The following is a 22112-nucleotide window of genomic DNA, read 5'->3' as shown; positions in this document are numbered from 1 at the left end:
CCCTTTGAGGGCCCATCACTTGTTTTTCTCCACATATTTTAATCAATGTTCGTTGAGCCATAACAATCTGGCTTCCACCGTCACTCTGGCGCTGAGTTTCATGAGTAACTACTTTTTCCACTGGCTGCAGAAGTAATGAGTCTGTACATGCTGGCAGAAGATCATTCCTTTGAGCAAAGCAAAATCAGCAGTTTCAAGGGAAGTGCGGGCATCTCAGTGTGGTGATCAGCCCACATCTAAAATGTAAACCAAGTACAGAAAGCAACTCACAGGCCAACTGATCCCTTTTGGAAGGTGTGGCTTCATACCATTCCATGTGCATGTGACATGCCTAGACCTCATTACAGAGTTTTCCTGAAAGCTGATGCGTCCAAGGAAACCTTAAAATAAGGAGCAAAGTAATAGCATATATTTCCCAGAAAATAAAACTGTTAACACGGCCTTGCCTCATTCTAGCAAAAGTATGTCGCACGATCTCTTGAGGAGGAAGGTATAGTACTGAGCTCGGGGATTTGAGTTAGCTGGGAGCCTGGTCACCACCGTCCACCACATGCCTGAGGCTCCTTCTCATGAAAAGGTCTCCTAGACGTTGAGGTTGCCCATGAAGGTCAGAGACCTGAGAAGTCTGAGTCCGGCTCACACTCCGTTCTGAGGATAATCCAGTCTCTCCACAATTCCTTCTAGCCCAGAACACTCCCCTCTTCCTCCCATATCAGCTCTTTCTCTAGACTTCTTCCATCAATGGCACTGGAATTCTTTCAAATTGGTCAACATCTCATTTTTCACTACCCTATCATGCCCCTACCTTCCATCCTAACATCTAGACTTCCATCCTAATGTCAGATAGCTTTTATTTTCCTTCATAGTGTCTCCAGAAAGAATTCCTCCTAAGTACCTACTTATGTCAAGGCATCAGAAATCCATCCATCCATTCATTTATTCATTTATTCATTCTTTTGGACATTTGATATCATGCAAAGCATTGGGCTAGTTAAGTAAGGGAGAGACAGTCATTTAAAATAACCACTGTATGGTAAGAATGAAGTCAGGATTCACACTCTTGTCTCTACCGAGAACTCCCACTTTCTCCCTTATCTTTTTCAGTCTTTAAACACAAGTCAGGAGACACTTCCTCTTGGAAGCCTGCCCTGAATCCACCCCCAGCTGCATTAGGTGTCTCTCTTATGGGCTTTCAAAAGTGCCTATCTAGATCATTGCATTGATATTGCATCCATTTTCTGTTGATGTGCCTGGCCCCCAACTAGACTGTGAGCTTTAAAGACAGAGACCGTGTTGTATTCATCTCTGCATTCCTAGTACTTAACATAGAGCCCAGTAGACTGTGCTCATTGCATATTTTTGAATGAATGAATGAATGGATAAAAACTATGAAAGAAAAATCATAGAAAGTTGTGAAACAGAATAAGGAATAAGTATTCATTTTTAACTAGAGGAATGAAGACAATTTTCATGGAGGAGATGGTATTGAAGCAAAGCACTGAAGCGTGAACAGGATTTCCAGAATTTGGAAAGATCAAGGGCTTGGGGGGAGGGGTGGTACGCAGAGGATTACTTTTTAAAACCTAACGGATTCTCTCCACCTCTAATCTGTTACTTCTCTGAAAATAATCTTTCTTATACTCTAGCAAAGTTTTTTGTTTTTCTTCCTTGCTTGTGGAAGAAAACCTTCCATCAACCTTCGGTGATGCCTTACTATCTATCAGGATAGAATCCGAGCAGGTCAGCTTGCCCTTCGAGGGTCTTGCTATCGTTACCCAAAACTTTTTTCTAATCCTAACTTTCACTCCTTGGCCACCCACTGACTGCACAAATCAGGCCCTTCTGCTCTCTGTCCCCCAGTATCTTGCTTTTTATCATCTCTTTGGCGTTCCTCTTTCTCCATCCCTCACCTACAGTGCCTTCCCCGTGCCTTCTTGCCATAGACAATACCACTCTGTCTTTGAAAACCCTACCCCCTTCATGCAGCCTCCCTTTTCCACTCCAGATTGGAATACCTTCTTCTTCTAGACAATGTGATAACAACTCGTTTACCATTTAATCATTGTATGGTTTTCTAACTATAAGCCTGCTTTGTCCCCCTTATGAGGACCGAAATAAGGTACCTACAAGCTAGGATAATGGATGGTGGCTTTTTGCAACATGCACAATGTTCCAGACAAATATTCTGTTGATGAAAAATTCTTGATAACTTACACACTACTCTAAGGATGTATGAGGAGTCTTTCCTTCAGGCAGACATCTTATTATTCAGCTACCAGCAGATGGGGGTGCTTACCCTAGATATCATATTTAATTTAATGAGAAGAAATAAATTATCTATTATCAGTGTGTCTACGTTATGAAATCACTAACTTTGCCTATGTTATGATATAAAAACTTGCTACTTTCCTCCTTCATTGATAGAATTATAGTTATTTTTACCTCTTCCATGCAGCCAAAGTAATGGCATTTTTTTTAACTGTGTGACTAGCCTTTTAACATAGGTGCATCTTTTTCACTGTTTTTACCCTTGCCCTTGTCATCGTGGGGCTCCTTCATGCTTTTCAGCCCCTCGTCAAACCACATCAATACCAGTCTCAAACCTTAATCGTAAACAGCATCTAGAGGGATAAAGGCTCAATACTTCACGTAAAGGAGCAACTTCATCACACACAACAGGCTGCAGGGCATGGAGAATCCATCACCTAACCTTTCCCAGCCTCTATCCATCTGTGCCCCACTGTTGGATATCCAGGCTTGACAGCGAATGCTTTCCAATGGGAAACTGTAGCAGGATTTTTTTTCCCATCCTTTGGTCCCTATTGTATGTTCAGCTGCACTGAAGCTAGCTGCTAATCAAAGCCAGAGACTCTCATACACAAACAAACAAGGCATTGTGGCCTCCCCTGGGGCTGGAACACAGCAATCCAACAAACAATTTGGTCAGGTGATAGCAGCCTGGAGGAACAGACAGAGCATTGCCCAGACATCCTCCTGTCTTCACTCCCCCCCTCCCCTTCCTCAGCACGAGCCAGTCGAACCACCAGGCCAGGCAAACCGATGCTTGAGAAAGCAATGGAGAATAAAACAATATGCAATAATATGCAGTCAGAAAGGTCTGGTCTGACAACAGGATTCTTTGTCCAAGAGAGTGTATTCTCTAGATCATAGTGAGGTAGGAATAAAATACATAGCATGAGAGCATATTGCTGGATGCAGGAAAGAGGAAGAAGGAAGGGATTGGACCAAAATACCTTCAGATGCTCACTGGGCCCTTGTCATAGGACAGTGGGGTGGCGGTGGAAGAGTGTGATATAGGAGCTTTTTTTTTTTTTTTCGTGGTACGCGGGCCTCTCACTGCTGTGGCCTCTCCCATTGCGGAGCACAGGCTCCGGACACGCAGGCTCAGCGGCCATGGCTTACGGGCCCATTCACTCCGCGCGCAGCATGTGGGATCCTCCCGGACCGGGGCACGAACCCGTGTCCCCTGCATCAGCAGGCGGACTCTCAACCACTGCGCCACCAGGGAAGCCCTGATTTAGGAGCTTTGTGGTTAGATATATTTGATCTACAATCTCAGTTCTACCTCTTACTACCTCCTGACCTTGGACAAGTTACTTAACCATTCAGAGACTCGGTTGCCGTTGTTAGTAATGTGGGGGAATTGTGCTCAGAAAGGAAAAAGGAGGGGAATGCTAAGAAAAGAAAGCAAGGTCTTCAGCTTCCAGAAGTAGCTAGTGATAGAGGATGACGGCTCCTCCCTGGCCCTGGCAGTTCCTAGGAACACAGCCTCAGAGGCACTTGTAGCTTCTGAACTTTGACATACTGCCATGTGTCCCCAGAGCACATCAAGGGAAACTAGGGATGCCCGTGGCCAGCATGAAGCCTGGATACAAGATGTCTTCATACAGCAGCAGGAGCTGGAACTCTGGATGCCTGCACATTGATAATGGAAACATCCCTGAGTATGAAAGACAGAGCAGAAAAGCTAGAAAATGATTGCTCACATCACAGTTTTTGGTTAGGGCAGCCAGTTAATGTTAAATCTTGCCAGGGTTGGTGGAGATTGCAGGAGAGAGGGGAAATTGAGTAGGAACTAGGTTAAAGGTTATCTTAATTCTATGAAATGATAAACATGAACTGAGTACCTACTATGTGCCATTTGTTATTTGGGTAGTGGTAACGTGAAAGAACTAGAAACAACTGTCTAGCAGTACAGTATAGAACAGAGAGGTTCAGTGAGAAGATGCAGGACCACTGAAACTCAGAATTAATATAGTGACTTCCTTTCAATACAAAGGGTAGACAATCCAAAATGATTTCATAATTGAAGCACCTTCATATGGAGACCTACAAATGGAAATAAAATCAGTTAGATGCTATCTTGAGGAATCTATTATAAGATCTGCAGATTTACTTCAGGAAACACCAGTCAATATTTCCATGTCTTGTCCTTTCTAGGATGTACCTTAAATGTCCCTCAATTGCACATGGTGCTCCTCATTGGGTATGTCCACATCCTCATTTCAGTAAAAGTCAAATTTATCAGATAAGCCACAGTCCCATAGTTTCTCCATTTCCAGCTTCTGGGAGAGAATTTTTTTACTTGCTCCTTAAAGCCTTACTAACTGTCCTATACTCAACTGTCACATTTCTCACCTCTTCCAATTCAGAGGTTCCTGGCCTCCCCACAGGAACTCCAATCTCGCTGCAGCATTAGGAGTCACAGTAGATACAAATATTGGAACATTCTCAAGGGACAACGTGTGATTTTGCTTAAATTCCGCCAAGAATAGAGATAAGCAATCCCACGTCACGTTAGATGAGTAGTGAAATCTATTCCCTTTTGGGGAAAACAGCCCCTCATACTTACGCTGATCTTCCTCACCAAAGAAACATTAAAATCACCTTAAGAAGAGTGGTCACACCTTCCTCTATTCTATACTTATTTTCAACAGTTGCTCAAGTTCCAATAGATGATGATAAATCTGGCTATACCTTGGTATGGACTTGGAAGTTAGACAAGGAAAGGGGTCAATTTGAGATGGGAAGGAGAAAAGGAAATAATATTTGTTCTTCAAAATAAAATTAAACAATTTTTAATAGAAATGCCCAAGTCTAAACATTTTTCTGATTTCAACAAGATATTTAATGTTACACATTACAGGCGGCAAATGGAAGTCAGGGTAGAAACCTAACCCAGGAAGCTAACTAGTGTGTGTGTAGCTAAGCCCTGGGCCTGGAGGGATCCTGTTGTGCCCATGAAAGGGAGCCTCTGGGTCTTTTCCTTGGTCTCGTTTCATGATCCCCCCGCAAGAGTGGGGGAAATGTGAATTGAAACAATGGGGTGGAGAGTGTAAACTTTATGGATTAGTTGACTCCAGTGACCAGGTTGTCTAAGTCATGGCCCTGCATCCAAGATTGCTCAAGTCCTATGTGAGGCAGCAACTCTTCACTAGAACAACTGATTGATTCTGTTTTGCCTTCAAATACTTCCTCTGAGAGGAACATGGAGGGGACAGGCTGGTTCCTGTCCTGGAATGACTTCTTGGCATTTTTATACTAAGAGGCATGTAGAGCTTAGGAGATTTAGAAAGCAAACAAGACAAATCCACTGGAGAGAAACCTCCTAACGAACCCCACCAGAGCCAGATGGGCCAAAAGGGCCCAAAGAGAGTTGCCGAGCAGTTCATCCAGAGTGGAGGAGACCTCAGCGCTATCTAGTAGAGTTTTCTGTGAGGTCTGAAGCTCCTCTCCCCAAGCTCATGCTTGGCTTCTGTCTATCAGATTTTTGGATGTTCTCCCTAAGGTCTCAGTTCAAGTCCACTTCTATTTCTTTTGTCTTCTTGGTTCTGCTGCCTTTAAAGTTAACTGCTCTCATTTTAACCTCTTGCAAGAGAACATCACTGGATGAGATGTTGGAAACCCACAGTTAGCTTGCTTTTAGGAAATGTGGATCTAGTTAGAGAGAAGTTGGTAGAAATCCACCTCTACCAACTTATTCCTGCTAAATTGCTTTTGATCTGTTTCTCCAAACTAAGTTCATTTATGACAGCCTTGAAGTACATCTTCAAATCCCCAGATATCGTATATCAGAGGGCAAACTCTGTGATCCCTAACCATCAGACTCAAACCACTGTTTTAAAAGGCTAGAAATCATTTCAGGCTCAAGTTGGTGGGAATCCCAATACCGGCATAGACAATAAAAGCCTTCCACCCCTCCTCTACAAACAAGAGTGCGGTTGACAAACCCAAATTTGATCTGACTCACGTTAAACTAGAGCCAATCTGTACACTATTCATTCCAAATAATAATAGAGCAAATAAATAATTCCCCAAAGGATGCCAAGCCCTGGAGTGACGTGCATCAGAGAGGTTTGCTGCCCCTGCAGGTTTACCCACGTGCAGTGCATTAGGCCCTCTCTTCTTAGCCCAGAGCAGCTCAGAAGTTCCGCAGGCTCCTGGGACCTGCTAAGGGGGCGACATTGGACCTGGGTGAGATCAGGCAGCTGTGGCTTCCCTGGGGAGACTTTTACCCCTGGATATGTATCTGGAAGGGTCCTCAAGGTTAAGAATGGAAGATAATGTTTACTCCGCTTGACCTTTAATTTGTACACACTAAGGTCCACAAGATTATCTGTTCCGTCTAAACAGCACATCCTTTGCTGGGAGAAAGATTTTTTGTTTGCTTCATGGGATTATGTTTGTTTGTTTGCATTTTTCTATTTCCAACTTTTTAATGAGAGTCCATCAGATTAATTTACTAAGCTTTCTTTATGATTCAAATTTACCCATGTCAAGCTAAATAAATTGAATTTCCATCTTAACTGGCCCACTTAGTAGAAACAAACGCACATGTTAATGTGTGGAAAGCTATAAACATATAGCATACATCGATTACTATGTTGATCTAAAAAGCAGGACACACAATTATTTGTGCAACTATTTTCAAAGGTTAAATCAGAAAAACTATAAAAGTGTATCAGAGTGTTAACAGTGGTGTCCATTTTGAGCAGGATTATAAGTCATATTTTTCCTTCTTCATAACTTAAAAAAATTGTAATATCTTGTAGCATGGACATTTTTCTAGAATGAGAAAAAATAATATGTTTCTCCAGGTATATATTTGTGTTTTCCTAATAACAAACATAATAATCAAAAAACCCTTATTTTTTTCACATCATTAAAATTAATCAAACTTTTCACAAGTTTGAAATGAATTGAGCTGTATGTAAGATTCTGTGTTTTGCCAGAGTCATTGAATTTAACAGTTAACTATATATGGTAATCAAGAAAAGAGGATGAGAAGAAAGGCTTTACATTATTGTTTCAAAACTTAAGTACCTCCACCACTTAAAATAACGTAATAAACTCCCTGCTTTCTTTCCTATAGCAGCTTCAGGCTTCCTCATTTGATCACCTTGGACCATATCTAAAGAAATATCCTGTACCCAGAAGGCAACATTCTTTTATAGAAAATAGTTTTTGAAGAACTAAATTGGCCCTTCCGTAAGATTCTCCAAAGCTGCAGGATATTTTTTTAAGCCAAAGATCCAACTTCTGACTTAGCATGGACACCCCATCTGGCCAACTGGAAGATGCCCAGTGGAAGCCTTCAGATGTTCTAATGCTCAAAAATGAAGGCCACTTTGTGTTACAACTTTAGCGATGATTCTCTGCTATGGGGAGCAATAATTCCATGGGCAGGTTTAGAACAGGCCATATTATTAGCAAATAAGGAAGGCCATTATGAAAACATTATTTTAAAGTTTTACATGGTCTCCATTTGTTTTATCCTGAGTGGAGACTTTCTCTGTTCCCTAAGATTGTTACTGAGATACATTCCGTATTGATTGAATCTGGACTCTGAGGCAAGAGTCCTTGGCTCCTTCCTTAGGCAGCCCAGCATCTCCCAGGAAGCCACACAGATGGATGATCCCTGCTCTGCTTCCCTTATGGTGTGGAAAGGCACATCCAAGGGAAAAACAGATGTTCAAACCTTAAATAAGAGAATACTCTAGCATTCAGAAAGCATATTACATTACATCCTTCTCATCGTAAGAAGGAAGTTTCCTAAACACTATTACTATCACTTACACCCTCGCAGGGGAAGGCTCCAGGAGAAGCACCGGTAAGAGGCCTGAGATCACACCTGACAAAGGGCCTTGTATTCTTAAGGGGCTCAGTCAAGTCCATAGCAATTCGGATGGTGACTCTGCAAATTTCTTTTATAAATAATCCAACATTGTAAATATGACTCGCACACGAAGATACAGGAGTGATCAGCTTTTGCACATAGTAGGAAGTGTTATCGTCAATGACCTTCGTTGTGTGTTTTAAGCTATGCATGTCACGATTAGAGAGTTCTGATTTCTTGCCTGCTCTCCCAATTTATGGAACTAAACACTAGTGACTGGTCACTCAAAATGAGGTCCCCAGGCCAGCAGCTGCTATCGCCAGGGAGCTTGTTAGAAAGGCAGACCCTGAGAGTCCACCAGAGACCTACTGAATCAGAATCGCATTTTAGCAAGATCTCTAGGTGACTGACATGCACATTGAAGTGTGAGAAGCACAGCTATAGTATAAAGTGCTGCTAATCAATTGTAAAAACCTAAATTTAGTGAGAATAACCGATTGAAATTTTTGGTATGCATCCTTTACAACTCTTAGGAAGCCCTATAACATAATATTTAGTAAAACAATTCATAACCATTTTAGTTTAAGCTTTTTTACAATTGTCTACTCACTTTTTTTTTTCCACTCTGACTCCGATTTCCTTTTCTTCACACCTGTCACACATCTTTCCTCTTACTCACTTCATCTGGTCAAACTTACCTTTCAGCATCTTAGGCAATCTCTAGGGGTCCTGAGAAAATGATAACGACAAGCAGCAGAACTGAGGAAAGAGACAGGCAGAACTGGCCCCACTGATTTCATTAACAGTAGCTTATGTTTAGTGTAGCAGGTTACAGTTTGTTACGATTTACCTTTACCACCAGCCCGTGAGGTAGGCAGAGCATCTATCATCACTATCACCCTCAACACCATCATCATCAACATCATCACCAGCTTACAGATGAAAACCCTGAGGTTCCAGGAGATACAGGGACAACTCAGCTTCCGGCAGAACTGCGATGAGATAAATGCGGGCTCCTGAATCCAAACCTGAACTCTTTCCTCTGAGCTGACGGCTCCATGATGGCAGCAGGGCCACAGCACATGGCTATGGGTGTCACCAACCTCAGCAATGAGATGGCTGCACCTTGGCTTGGGAGTGCCCTGTAGGTAAACTGCTCTCCTAGACACTGTAGGAAAGGCCAAGGTCAACAGTCTGATTCGGGGAACTTACATGTCAAATTCCCTGGGGCCTGGAGCACAATCACATGTTCCGTGTGTTTCTTTTCAGAAGGGGTTTTGGATCTGCATTTAGAGAGAACAGTCTGAGACTAGAGAGGGCAGAAGCATTTCAAGAAGAAGAAAGTCTCACCTAGGTTTCTGTTTGTTCGTTTTCTCATGCCAGGTGGACATGAGAAATAAAGCAGTGGGGGAGGGAAAGCAAGGGTGGACTTTCATGGGGGGCGGGTGGGCAGGGCTGCATCCCCCTAATCAGCATTTCCATTATCCTCATCAAATACTCTGTAGCAGTCAGACTCTGGGTTCTGTCCTTCACACTCATTTTCTGGATTAATATTCATGTCCATCCTAGGAGCTATTAGTGCTGTCATCTTAGGGATAAGGAAATTGAAGCAAGAAAGACCACGGTATTTGCTAATGGTCACACAGCTAGTAAGAAGCGTAGCTGTGGTTTACCTTGATTTCTTTAAACTTAGAGCTCAAATATTGGAGCATTACAGCCAATGTTTCTAATACATCACCTGCATCCAGGTGCCCTGTCACATGTCCATCTTCCTTGACTCCACCTCTCAAATCAGAATCTCTGGGGATGGGCTCCAGGCATCTGGATGCTAAGACATGACTCCAGTTATTCTGATAAACACCGAAGAAAGGAAACCACTACACTGGGTGATTTGGCCGCTTACTCTACATACACTGGAGTTTAGGTTTGACATGAGAGGCAACTGAGAAAGAAAATTAATTAGTCAGCTGAAGATATGGCATTATATTATAGAGGAGAAAAAAATATCCAAACTAGGAATTTTAAGATCTTTTAAGATCGTCAAGATTCTTGTATTAAATAATGGGGTCATCTTAACCTCTTTGAGTTTGTATCCTTATCAATTAAAAAAAAATCCTGTTCAGCCTACCTAAGTAGAATTGTTATGAAAATATGATGAGAAAATAAATGTTATTAGTTCTGAAAAGCAAAGGCCTGTAGCCACAATGAAGCTATGATGAAAATAATGTCCCAAGTGTTCAGTCTTAAGGCTTTGAATAACACAGTTTGTTAAAGAAGAGGTAAGGTTTCCTTCTCCTTTATGCAGGTGAGTCAGAGACCATGCAAGGTCGAGAGCCTTAAAATAAACAAGGTGAAATATGATTAGGAAGACGCTCCAGAGAACTGGCAGACCTATATGATGTTTGCAATAAAGGAGGTAGAGGAAAAGACAGGAGAGCCTTCTTCTAGAGGTTCAAGGTTGAGAATGGGGTGCTTGGGTTTAAACAGGAAATTGGTACCAGGTGATGTATAGAGGGATTGAGTATAGAAGGCAGTCAAGGTCATTGGAACATGAGGAAGAGCAGAGAAAATGGTATTCAGAGTCATTTACTTATTTTTTCACTCATTCATCAGATATTCATTGGGCATTTCAATGGTCTCACTCTAGATATGCTAGGGTTCTGGAGAGGAATGAGAGAGTGTCTGCCTTCTAGGGGTGCACGGTCTGGGTGGGGTGGAGCTGGTGGTAAAAGTGAGTAATTCCAAGAGGCAAACGATGTGCTTTTCCAGTGTTGGCGCTGCTGGGAAAGGAGGAACGGAAGTCGCCGGAAGGGTGGGTGGAGGGGGGAATTAGAGCGCCACCTAGAGGGAGGATTTGCCTGGGAAAACCCTCCCTTGGCGCCGTTAATCTCAGACTCATTCAGTTTCACCCAAATTCCACAGCTGAAGGTAGAGGACTTGCTATCGTTCCCTCCATGTCTGTGACTTCATTGAAGAACAGTCATCTCATATCTCAGTATAAAAAGTGGAAGAAGTGGGAATAAAAGGTGAGAGATACAGAATGCTATTTGTGCCTTACAATGATGTTTTGGTTTTTAATAAGCACAATTCTTAGAATTAAGAGCCCAAGTGTCAGTTACTATGACTTACTTCATTCAAGATTAATATGTAACAATAGATTTTTTTCACTAACTATGAAGTTTCAGAATCTAAGAACTCTGCTTTTAGGAAACTCATTATGATGATGTTTTTATTTGAAATATCACTTTATCTTAAGCCTACTATGAAAAAATGGCTCCAAAATAAAGCCCAGTAGAAAAAATTAAGTTATTTCTCAAAATATCTTAAGCATGAACTATTCACTGTATTCCCTGCTTACTATGAAGAAATAGGGATTTGTGGTGAATGTGATCTACATAATCAAATCTGCAATATTACCATAATTATAATGCCCTCTGATAACGTTACATTATAGTTATCCTTCTAAACCACAGAAATCTTAACTTGTCATTTACCAAATACTAAAATAGGAACAAAAGGCTTGTTATATTTGACAATCTAGAAAGATCGTATGACACCTATGCCATGTGGAAAACGATTCCACATACAAGACTGGGAAGAAGTGCATGGAAAAATCGCCCAGTGGATGGAAAATTGAATGGGCCATAAACATCAAGAATGGAGAACTTTCCAAAGTGAGGCTGTGGCCCAAATTCCACTCAAGCCAATTGACTCTGGAAGGAAAAAAGCTGGCCCAGCTTGTAAAGAGAAGCTCCATATCTGAATATTATTTTACCCCAGGGCAATGACATGGTTTTGTGTCAAAAGGAAACAAAAGTTCTCTGATTATTCATTAGAACTGCAGCCAAAAGAGACAATATTCATCACCCTTAGAGGAGCTCCACTCAGCATCCAAACAAGGGCTGTTGGGAGGCCTGACTCACCTGATGCTTAAAGATGAGCATCTCTTTAAACTGAACTGACCTGTACTCAGGTGTAAACCAGCTTGCTCCCTGATCACCCTGGGTGGTCTCAGTTTGGGCATTACCTTTAGGAGGGAAGTCAAGGACAGCCATCCTATTCACTATGTCACCATATTGAAAAGTGTAAGTGTTGGGACAACTGGAATTTATAATCTGAATTCTAACTACCGGCCCTCAATCCACCATTAACTAATACCCCATTTCGAACAAGCCACCCAAAGTCAGTCTCCTGAGAAAATTTTGAATAGTAATAAAATACCACATGGCAAATAAGAATATGATCAGAATTCACATGAGAATGTCATTTAAATAAGAAAGCAAGAGTATCTTCAAAAGGAAAAAAATATTTAAACCCCAAATACTTAATTTCTAGGATTGATTTTATTGATAAAAGTGATTAAATTATTCGGGGACCTAATTTCTCTCAAGTTATTTTCAATAATCCGGTTCTGTGAAAATTCAAACCAGGCCACTAGGTTTTCTAGAGTAAAAACATCAAAAATGTTCATTAAAAAATGTGGGTTCTGCCACATATTGCTATATGTGAAGACTAAATAGGTACATGGAAATTTTCAATAAATCAGTAAATTTATTATACCCAATACCATGAAAAGAGGTCCAGGAAACCACAGAGTTATGTATTATAAACATAATATATTGTACTATAAATATTTTAAATATATGTTATCATCCTCATTCTATATAATACCCCATCGAAAAGTCAGAAAATAAAAAGTCACATATTAACTGTAGTTTCTTTTCTCTCACACTCTAGCTTTGAAAATATAATACATTTGTACCGACAAGCAAACATCTGGAACACAGCACCTAATGCGTTAAGTATGGCTTCAGGTGGGTGTCCTTATAGAGGCCTTTCCCTAAATGATAAAAAAAAAAAAAAGTCCTAAAAGAGGCCTGGGAACAGGAGGAGAGGAAAGATCAACTTCTACAGATTTAAAATACGATTAGAGAATTAAAAGCACCAAAGTTTCTTAAAGCACAAAATAATGGTATTAGAGGGTTTTTTCACAACATAATTTTTCAAAAGCCCATCCTCTAATTTAAATGAGAAAGTACAAATATTGCCACTCTAAAATAACTCATGTCCCAAAGGGAGGAAAAAAGAAAACACCACTCCAATTTTCTTAGAATTTAACTGGACTATAATTTATTTTAATGATTTGGTCTTTAGAATGCATAATTTACTTAAAAAGGAACATAATGAAGATGGAAAATAGAAGCTTTATTTTCTACACTGGGAGACACCTCTTTTGTTTCACTCCCATTACCTTTCAATATTTCAAATATCAGTTCATCCCCAGATGATCAAGGGGCTAAAAAGGGCTTTGCTGTTTCGTCAACTCCACATTTGCCTGAGATCATGAAATTGCTTCGTTATATTATTAGTTCGAAAGCGCCTGTTGATAGTTCCTGGACCTCCTCCCAGGCCCTTCCCTCCAACACACACCCGTAGGTCACCTTTCTCAAGCTGTTAAAGCAAAATGCCTCAGTAACCCTCCAGATGAAAACAAAAGATGCCAAAAGACTGGAACTTTGATTTCTCTCGAATTGTTCATTCTCCCCAACCATCACCTCCCACCACCACATGCCACTCCTACATTTTCAATGTATCCCCCAGACTTACAGAGCAGCTGTTAACAGAGGTAGGGGTGAGTTAACAGGAGTGTAGATAAACTCAGTGTGTGTTCTGGTGTTCCTGTGTGTTCTGTTAAAGAAAAAGATGTGTGTGTGTCTGTGTGTGTGTTGAAGAGAGAGCAAGTTTTATGTTCTGTGTGTTAAGTAGAGAAGGGAAGGAGTTAAATACATTCCTCTCTTTTAAAATATTTTAACTTATTAGAAACATCAACTCAGAAACTAAGAATCTAGCAGATTGGTAATTAATATACCCAAGCTTTATGTGGCTGAAATAAAAAGTTCAAGTGTCTCTGTACAGGGCAGTTCTTAAAATTATTCAAATGAGAAATGGGATTCAAGGTGTGTCTTTTAAACTTTGGACGTAACCATTTCTAGAACCATTCCTGGGCTGGCAGGCAGGACAAGGAGTGCCCGGATGGTCTGCGAGGGACCCGCAAGGTCAGCTGGCACTGGGAGGCACAAGCCCCCACTTGGTACCTAGAAATGCCAGCTAAGACGCATCAGCTGGCAAGCCCTGGGGCAATCCGGGAAGCAGGGGAAGGATGGGAAAATGAGCCCTGCTTGCTCAGGCTGCCTGACTTTCTCTTCTTCTCTACCCAGCCACAGACACACCTACTAACTCAGGTTTTACAAAGAGCAAAGCCCCTGCATGTTCTCCATTCCGCTGGAAGCAGGAACACAGTCCAAATGCGCACATAACATCACAAAAGCTGCTTTCCTTCCACCCATCTATGGGCACCCTGACCATCCTGACCAGACGCCCCCAAAATATGCCTCTGGAGCAAATCAGTTTTGAAAGCAGCCGCACCAGCAAAGACACCAGCAGCCCCTCTCCCACTCCTACCACGATCATCCGCGGGCGCCCAGAAAAGTGGCGGAGGCTGAAGGGGAAGTCGATCGGAGAGCCCTCGGAGGAACCGCGCATTCCCTTCCACTTACTTGGAGTCGCAAACGAGCCGCGTGCGCTCAGGCTGCCTTTGTTGGTCGGGGCGAGGCTTTCTGCCCGGAGTCCAGGTACCCGAGTCACTGCTGCTCGCGGCCGCGCCTGTTCCCCGCCGCCGGCACGCACGGTGGCTCACTGGTCTCTTTCTTCCCCTCTCCCCACTTTGGCTTTTCCTCTGCTCTGCGGCTCCCTTGGCGGGATTTTCGGACTGGAAGGCGGGGAACCAGACGGATCCTGCCTCGGAGTGGAGCACGCCCTGCCGGGGAGGGGACGGAAGGGAAATGGAGAATGGGAGGGAGGAGAGGAGCTGGCAGGGAGAATACGAGGGCTGGGCGAGGGGGGGGGGGGCGCGCCTTTCCCTCGAGAGCTGATTGGGAAACTTATTAAAAGCAGGGTTCACCAGGGGCAGTATCTCCCCACCCGCGCCAGCACGCGGATTTGAACCCAGAGGCCAGAGGCTGAAGCCCTGTTTCGTTTTTAGCAGAGACAGATGCAATATCTCTTTCCCAAACTTTGTGCATGACCTCTTCTTTAGGTGGGTGCGTACCCCAGTTAATCAAGTAGCGCGTCTTAAATGGACGATTGATGGCATCTTAAACTACAGTTTGGGCCCCCGGCGATTCTTTTTAAATGATATTCAGGGTGAAAAAGCAGTCTTCAAGACCAGGCTCTCATTTGTCCCCACGTCTTTCGCCCTCGCCCCGCACAGCTTCAGTCACTTCAGCTGTCAGTCCCATCCCACCTGCGCGTCACCACATGTGCAAAGGACTTTTTTGCGCTTGTCACAGAGTGACAGATGTCTGAAAGTTCCCAATTAAAATGCCACTTTCCTTTAGGGGGCTCTTTCCTTTTCTGGCTTCCTTGGTGCATTTAGTGACCTATTTAGTGACATGCCTTTGACACCCAAGAATTTAGGGGGTTAACGAACGTAGCTCGAACTCCGAGGTTTGTAAAACTCAGAGGCTGGACTTCTGTGTCTTTCTGGAATTACATTTTTCTTCGAATGAGGAAAGGAGCTAAGATAATATACCTAGGATTGTTTAAGTAACACATAGATGAGTATCTGTGATATAGATGAAAGTATTGCGCAAAAATGATTAAGTATAAAACAAATTTGCCCAAACATTCTCAAAAAGGAAATTGTGAGGTTCTCCTCCGCTCATCCGTTTTTTCCTGCTCTTCGTCTTGCTTTCACTGCCTTTCAGCTTATCATTTGATGGTGCTCACCCCAAATGTGGTTGCAAAATATACTTCCATTTCCTGTAGTTCTGAGGTAACATCCTTTCAATTCAGTTTGATAAATATCTAGTAAGGGCCTTATATAACTCTTCTTTTATTAATTTTTATTGGAGTATATATAGTTGCTTTACAATGTTGTGTTAGTTTCTGCTGCACAGCAAAGTGAATTAGTTATATATATATATATAAAACCCCCCTCTTTTTTAGATTTCCTTCCCATTTAGGTCACCACAGAGCATTGAGCAGACTTCCCTGTGCTATACAGTAGGTTCTCATTACTTATCTATTTTATACATAGTAGTGTGTATATGTCAATCCCCATCTCCCAATTCATTCCACCCCCCCTCCCTGCTTGGTTTCCATAAGTTTGTTCTCTACATCTGTGTCTGTATTTCTGCTTTGCGAATAAGTCCATCTGTACCATTTTTCTAGATTCCACATATAAGCGTTAGTATACCATATTTGTTTTCCTCTTCCTGACTTACTTCACTCTGTATGACAGTCTCTAGGTCTATCCACGTCTCTGCAAATGGCACTATTTCATAACTTTTTATTGCCGAGTAATATTCCATTGTATATATGTACCACATCTTCTTTATCCACTCCTCTGTTGATGGGCATTTAGGTTGCTTCCATGTCCTGGCTATTGTAAATAGTGCTGCAATGAACACTGGGGTGCATGTATCTTTTTGGATTATGGTTTTCTCTGGGCATTTGCCCAGGAGGGGGATTGCACGGTCATACAGTAGTTCTATTTTTAGTTTTTTGAGGAACCACCATACTGTTCTCCATAGTGGCTGCACCAATTTACATTCCCACCAACAGTGTAGGAGGGTTCCCTTTTCTCCACACCTTCTCCAGCATTTATTGTTTGTAGATTTTTTGATGATGGCCTAAGTGCCTTATATAACTCTTAAAATTTACATGTGCTTTGAACTCAAGCTAAACCCCAAAATGAGAAGCATTGTTTTGTGGGAAGTAGTTCTTAGAGACTTAGGGACTCTGACGGCTATGTAGACAAGTGTACCATGGAGGAGCTGGCTGGGGACGAAGAGCTGTTTCAACAAGCAGTGCTTTGAATCAGTCAATCAATCCATCCATTTTTTCAAAAGCAGAGGCATCAGAAATTCACTTACACACCTCTAGTCTGTCCCCATAACCAAACTCCCCATGCACCTGCCACACACCATCCTCACGTGAAATAAATGACTAAGGAAGTATCTTCCTTCTACACACAGACTTCCTGTAGCCTGTTTCCCTTTTGTGATCCCATTTACCCAATGAAATACAGCAATGTTTGTTTTAATCTGATTTTACCTGTATAAATTGTGGAGGAATGGACATTATTACTTTTTATTATTATTTTTCCCAGACCCTTTACCGAAAGAGTCTTCTCCATATTCACTCTCACTCCAGAGGGGTGAAATTTCCAGGCTATTAAACAAGGAGTTATCCATTTTCTCTACCTTCTTAAACATTATCTTAACATCTACAAATGTAACATGTTGCTACCAGTTATTATGGTGTTTATCGATAGGGTTGATAGAGTAAGCATGAGATCCCCACGATTTCCACTCCATTACATGTTATATCAAAAATATAACCCTTTATTCAAATAGGAACGTATGAAAATTATTTACATGAGTGGTTTTCGACCAGGAGCAATTTTGCCTTCAAGTGAACATTTGGCAATGACTGGAGACATTTTTGGTTGTCACAGCTTAGGGGAGGGGTTGTTACTGGTATGTAGTGAGTAGAGGCCAGGGATGCAGCTAAACATCCTACAATGCACAGGACAGCTCCCACAGCAAAGAATTATTTGGCCTGAAATGTTAATAGAGCTGACATTGAGAAACCCTGACCAACATTATTAACCATTGCATTTTTTTAATTTAAAAAATTTTTATTTATTTTTACTTTTTTATTGTGGTAAAACATACAATGATTTTTAAGTGTACAGCTCTCTGGCATTATGTACACTCACATTGTTCTACGATCATCACCACCATGCTTCCCAGGCTCTTAATTAGAGATTATAATGGCTGGATGGGGCCATAATTACCATTTTTAACCACTGTATTTTAAAAATATAAAGGAAGATTAAAGAGAGTTTCTTTTTAAGAAATAAAAGTCTATGAGATTGATATTAGCCCAGCACGTACACCAAAGTTTAAGAAGATGTTTTCTAATGCACTCTAAAATGTGCAACTTCAAATCCAGACTCCTTCCTGTGTCACAGTCATGGGTCTGTTGATCTAAGATTTCAAGTCATTTCATTTATTTAGCTGACATTCTCTGAGCGCTTAAGTTTTTGAGTGAATAGAGCCATGGACAGAAACAGATGAAAATCTCTACTCTCATACAGCTTACATTTTTGTTTATATAAATAAACAGGCAAATGAAATTAATTAAGGAATTAAATTTTTTTAAGGATGTGATAAGTGCCATGGAAAAAAAGACTGTGAAGGAAGATGAAATCATCAATTTGGGGGAGGAAAAACTTTCTGGGCAGAAATGTGAGTGAAGACTTAAAAGAGGTGAGGGAGCTGACTAAGCAAATATTGGGGAGAAGGACCTCCAGACAAAGGTCAGCAAATTCAAAGGTCTGACTTTGCCGGATGTGATAGAGGACCCGTGGGGAGGTCACTTGGGCAGGAACGTAGTGCATGGAGGTGAGGAAAGTAACAGGCCAGATCATGCAAAGCCTGTGTCCACCGCAAGGACACGGGAATTCCACTTTTATTCTGAATGAGGTGGGAAGCCGTGAAGAGTGGCAGAACGGGACTCTGGTCCAACAGGGTCTCTCTGCTGTGTTGAATGGACCACATGAGGGCAAAGTTGGAAGCAGAGATCCCAGTTAGGAGGCTACAGCAGTAATCCACCGTCCAGACTTCTTCCGCATGTCCCTGTTTCTCGTGAAGAATAACTAACCCCAAACGTACCCTTTCATACTTTCTTTGCCCCCAAAAGCGCCTGTCAGCAGTCACCTTGGTTTGCTCATGCCAGTTCCCAGCCTCTCAGGGGTAATTAATGAGCCCCCTGCATGGGTGTTACCAGGCTAAAATATAACTAAATGCAAGATGATTTGAAGTCATAGAAATCATAACATGTCCTAAGGGTGTTTTGAAAATGAGGCCGCTGATTCTGCAGTGACAAGTTCAAGAAGTGTGATCAGCATGAAGTTAAAAAATGTGAAGGAACCTGCTGAAAAATTGGCCAGCAGGTCTCCTGGATTGCCTGCTTGGCAGGATGTTTGGATTCTTGATTACCACCCCGAGTTCTTCAATATGGCTAGAAGGCAAAAGGACAATTCATCATGCCCTCAGTTTGACAGAAGTCCCATGAATACACTTCTCATCCTCTCTCTGAAATAGTTGAAAGGGAATTTTTTTAAAAACCTTTTATTTTTTGTTCCCTGCAACTATATTACAAAACTTACTTCAATTTCAGGTAATTTTTTAAATGATTTTGCTGTTTTTTGATAAGAAAACAGAAAACTCAACTAAGAAAGGCTTAAGTAATTCAGGAATTTATCTCACAAACAACACAGGTTGGTAGACAGTGTTTTAAAGTCTTCAAGAACCCAGGTCTCTCCATCTTTTTTTTTGTTTGTTTCTTTGTTTTTGTTTGTTTGTTTGTTTTAGCGGTACGCGAGCCTCTCACTGTTGTGGCCTCTCCCGTTGCGGAGCACAGGCTCCGGACGCGTAGGCTCAGCGGCCATGGCTCACGGGCGCAGCCGCTCCGCGGCATGTGGGATCTTCCCGGACCGGGGCACGAACCCGTGTCCCCTGCATCGGCAAGCGGACTCTCAACCACTGCGCCACCAGGGTAAGCCCTCTTTCCATCTTTTGACTCTGCATCTCCAATTTGTGAACCAATTCTCTTCAATATGGGGTCAGAGAGCTTCAGGCATATGTGGCTTAAAATAAAGCAAGCCCAAACCCCAGTGGACAATAGACCCCTAGCCACACAGCCATAGACTCTGCCAGCAAAAGGAAAAGGTGTAAAGGATTTGGGAAGCAACCCACAATGCCTGCTAGCATTTCTCCATGAAATTTTATAAATGTGCACTTTATCACTCAGTCTCTTATGAATCTAAGTAGCTTGAGTCAAGCCCCTCAATCTTGTCTTTCTTGTCAGGAACTGCTAAAAATCAAGGTTCTAAACTGGCAAAGCTGAGGAGCAGGGCTTGGGCAGTGGCCTCTGCCAGACTCTTCCAGAAAATCCAGCCTGAAACACACAAAGGGGCTTGATCACACGATGCAAGAAAATAAAATCTACAGACCAATATCCCTCATGAGCACAGATGCAGAAGTCCGTAACAAATATCATCAAATCAGTACTAGTAATGTAGAAAAAAATATAGTACTGTACACAAATTGGATGATTATCCCTGGAATGCAAGTTTGGTTTTACATGTGAAAATCAAACAATAGAATTCACCATTTTAACAGATTAACTAGAGGAACAAAAGGAACACATTAAATATACAGGAACAGCATTTGAAAAAATTCAACACCCATTCATGATAACAGTTCTCAGCAACTTAAGAATATAAATGATTATCGTTGTTCTGATAAGACATATCTGCAGAAAGCCTCCAGCTAATGTGATACTTAATAGTGAAAGTGAATGCTTCCCATCTAAGATTAGGAACAAGGCAGGAATGACCACTCTTACCACTTTTATTCGATATTGTATTGGAGACTTCAATCAGTAAAATAAAGCCAGAAAATGAAAGGAAAATAATGAAAAGGAAGAAGTACAATTGCCTTTATTCTCATATGACATGAATATGTACATAGAAAATTGTCAGGAATGCACAGAAAAGCTTCTAGAACTAAAAAGTGTCTTTAGCTGGATGCAAATTATAAAAATCAATTTTATGTCTATATTCTAGCAATGAACAATTGGAAAATGAAATATTAAAAAGTACATATCAAAAGCATGAACTACTTTGTGGGATAAATTTCACAAAACGTGTCAAAGGCTTATACACTGCAAAACAACAGACATTTCTGATAAAAGTAATAGAACACCTAAAGAAATGGGAGAGATTTGTTATGTTCATTGATTTGAAAATTTTAAATTGTTAGGATGAAATTCTCTCCATACTTATTTATAGATTAAATGCCATCCAAACCCAATCCCAAGACGTTTTTTTATAGAAATTGACAAAGTGATACCAGAATTCCTATGGCCATGCAAAGGATCTCAAATAGGCAAAACAGTTAAAAAATATTTTTAATTAAAAAACCTTTTTTCCTTAAGTATAGTTGATTTATGGTATTATATTATTTTCAGGTGTACAACATACTGATTCAGTATTTTTAAAGATTATACTCCTTTTAAAGTTATTATAAAATAATAGCTAAATTTCCCCATGCTGTACAATATGTCCTTGTTGCTTACTTATTTTATACATAGTAATTTGTATCTCTTAATCCCATACTCCTATCTCATCCCTCCCTCGCTCACTCTCTCCACTGGTAACCACTAGTTTGTTCTCTATATCTGTGAGTTTGTTTCTGTTTTGTTATATACATGCTTTTGTTTTATTTTTTAGATTCCATATATGTGATAATACGAAGTATTTGTCTTTCTCTGTCTTAGTTCAATAAGCATAGGTCCACCTACATTGTTCCAAAGAGCAGAACTTCGTTCTTTTTTATGACTGAGTAGTATTCCGTTGTGTGTGTGTGTGTGTGTGTATGCCACATCTTCTTTATCCATTCATCTGCTAATGGGCTCTTAGGTTCCTTCCATATCTTGTAAATAATGCTGCTGTGAAAATTGGGGTGCATGTATCTTTTCAAATTAGTGTTTTCATTTTCTTTGGATATATACCCAGCAGTGGAATTGCTGGATCATATGGTAGTTCTGTTTTTAGGTTTTTGAGGAACCTCCCTACTGTTCTCCACAGTGGCTGCACCAATTTACAATCCCACCAACAGTGTACTGGGGGTCCCTTTTCTCCATATCCTCACCAATATTTGTTATTTGTAGACTTTTTGATGACAGCCGTTTTGACAAGTGTGAGGTGACATCTCATTGTGGTTTTGATTTGCATTTATCTGATAATTAGCGATGTTGAGCATTTCTTCATGTGCCTCTGGGCCATCTGTATATCTTCTTTGGAAAAATGTCTATCAAATAGGCAAAACATTTTTAGAAA

General features: G+C 41.2%; 1 protein-coding gene across 2 annotated transcripts in view; it reads right to left on the bottom strand.

Moving 5' to 3' along the window:
• Positions 1 to 14985, bottom strand: part of PTN (pleiotrophin) — a 96862-nt gene extending 81877 nt beyond the window's left edge. The window contains exon 1 of one of the 2 annotated variants that reach the window (XM_030853932.2): positions 14695 to 14985. The gene's annotated coding sequence lies outside the window, so the exon portion shown is untranslated. The remainder of the gene's footprint in view (positions 1 to 14694) is intronic. The other variant, XM_030853931.2, reaches the window with a different exon arrangement.
• Positions 14986 to 22112: the final 7127 nt, after the last annotated feature.

This window comes from Globicephala melas, chromosome 9, assembly GCF_963455315.2.
Source record: "Globicephala melas chromosome 9, mGloMel1.2, whole genome shotgun sequence".
NCBI lineage: Eukaryota > Metazoa > Chordata > Mammalia > Artiodactyla > Delphinidae > Globicephala > Globicephala melas.
This window is presented reverse-complemented; position numbering and strand designations above follow the sequence as displayed.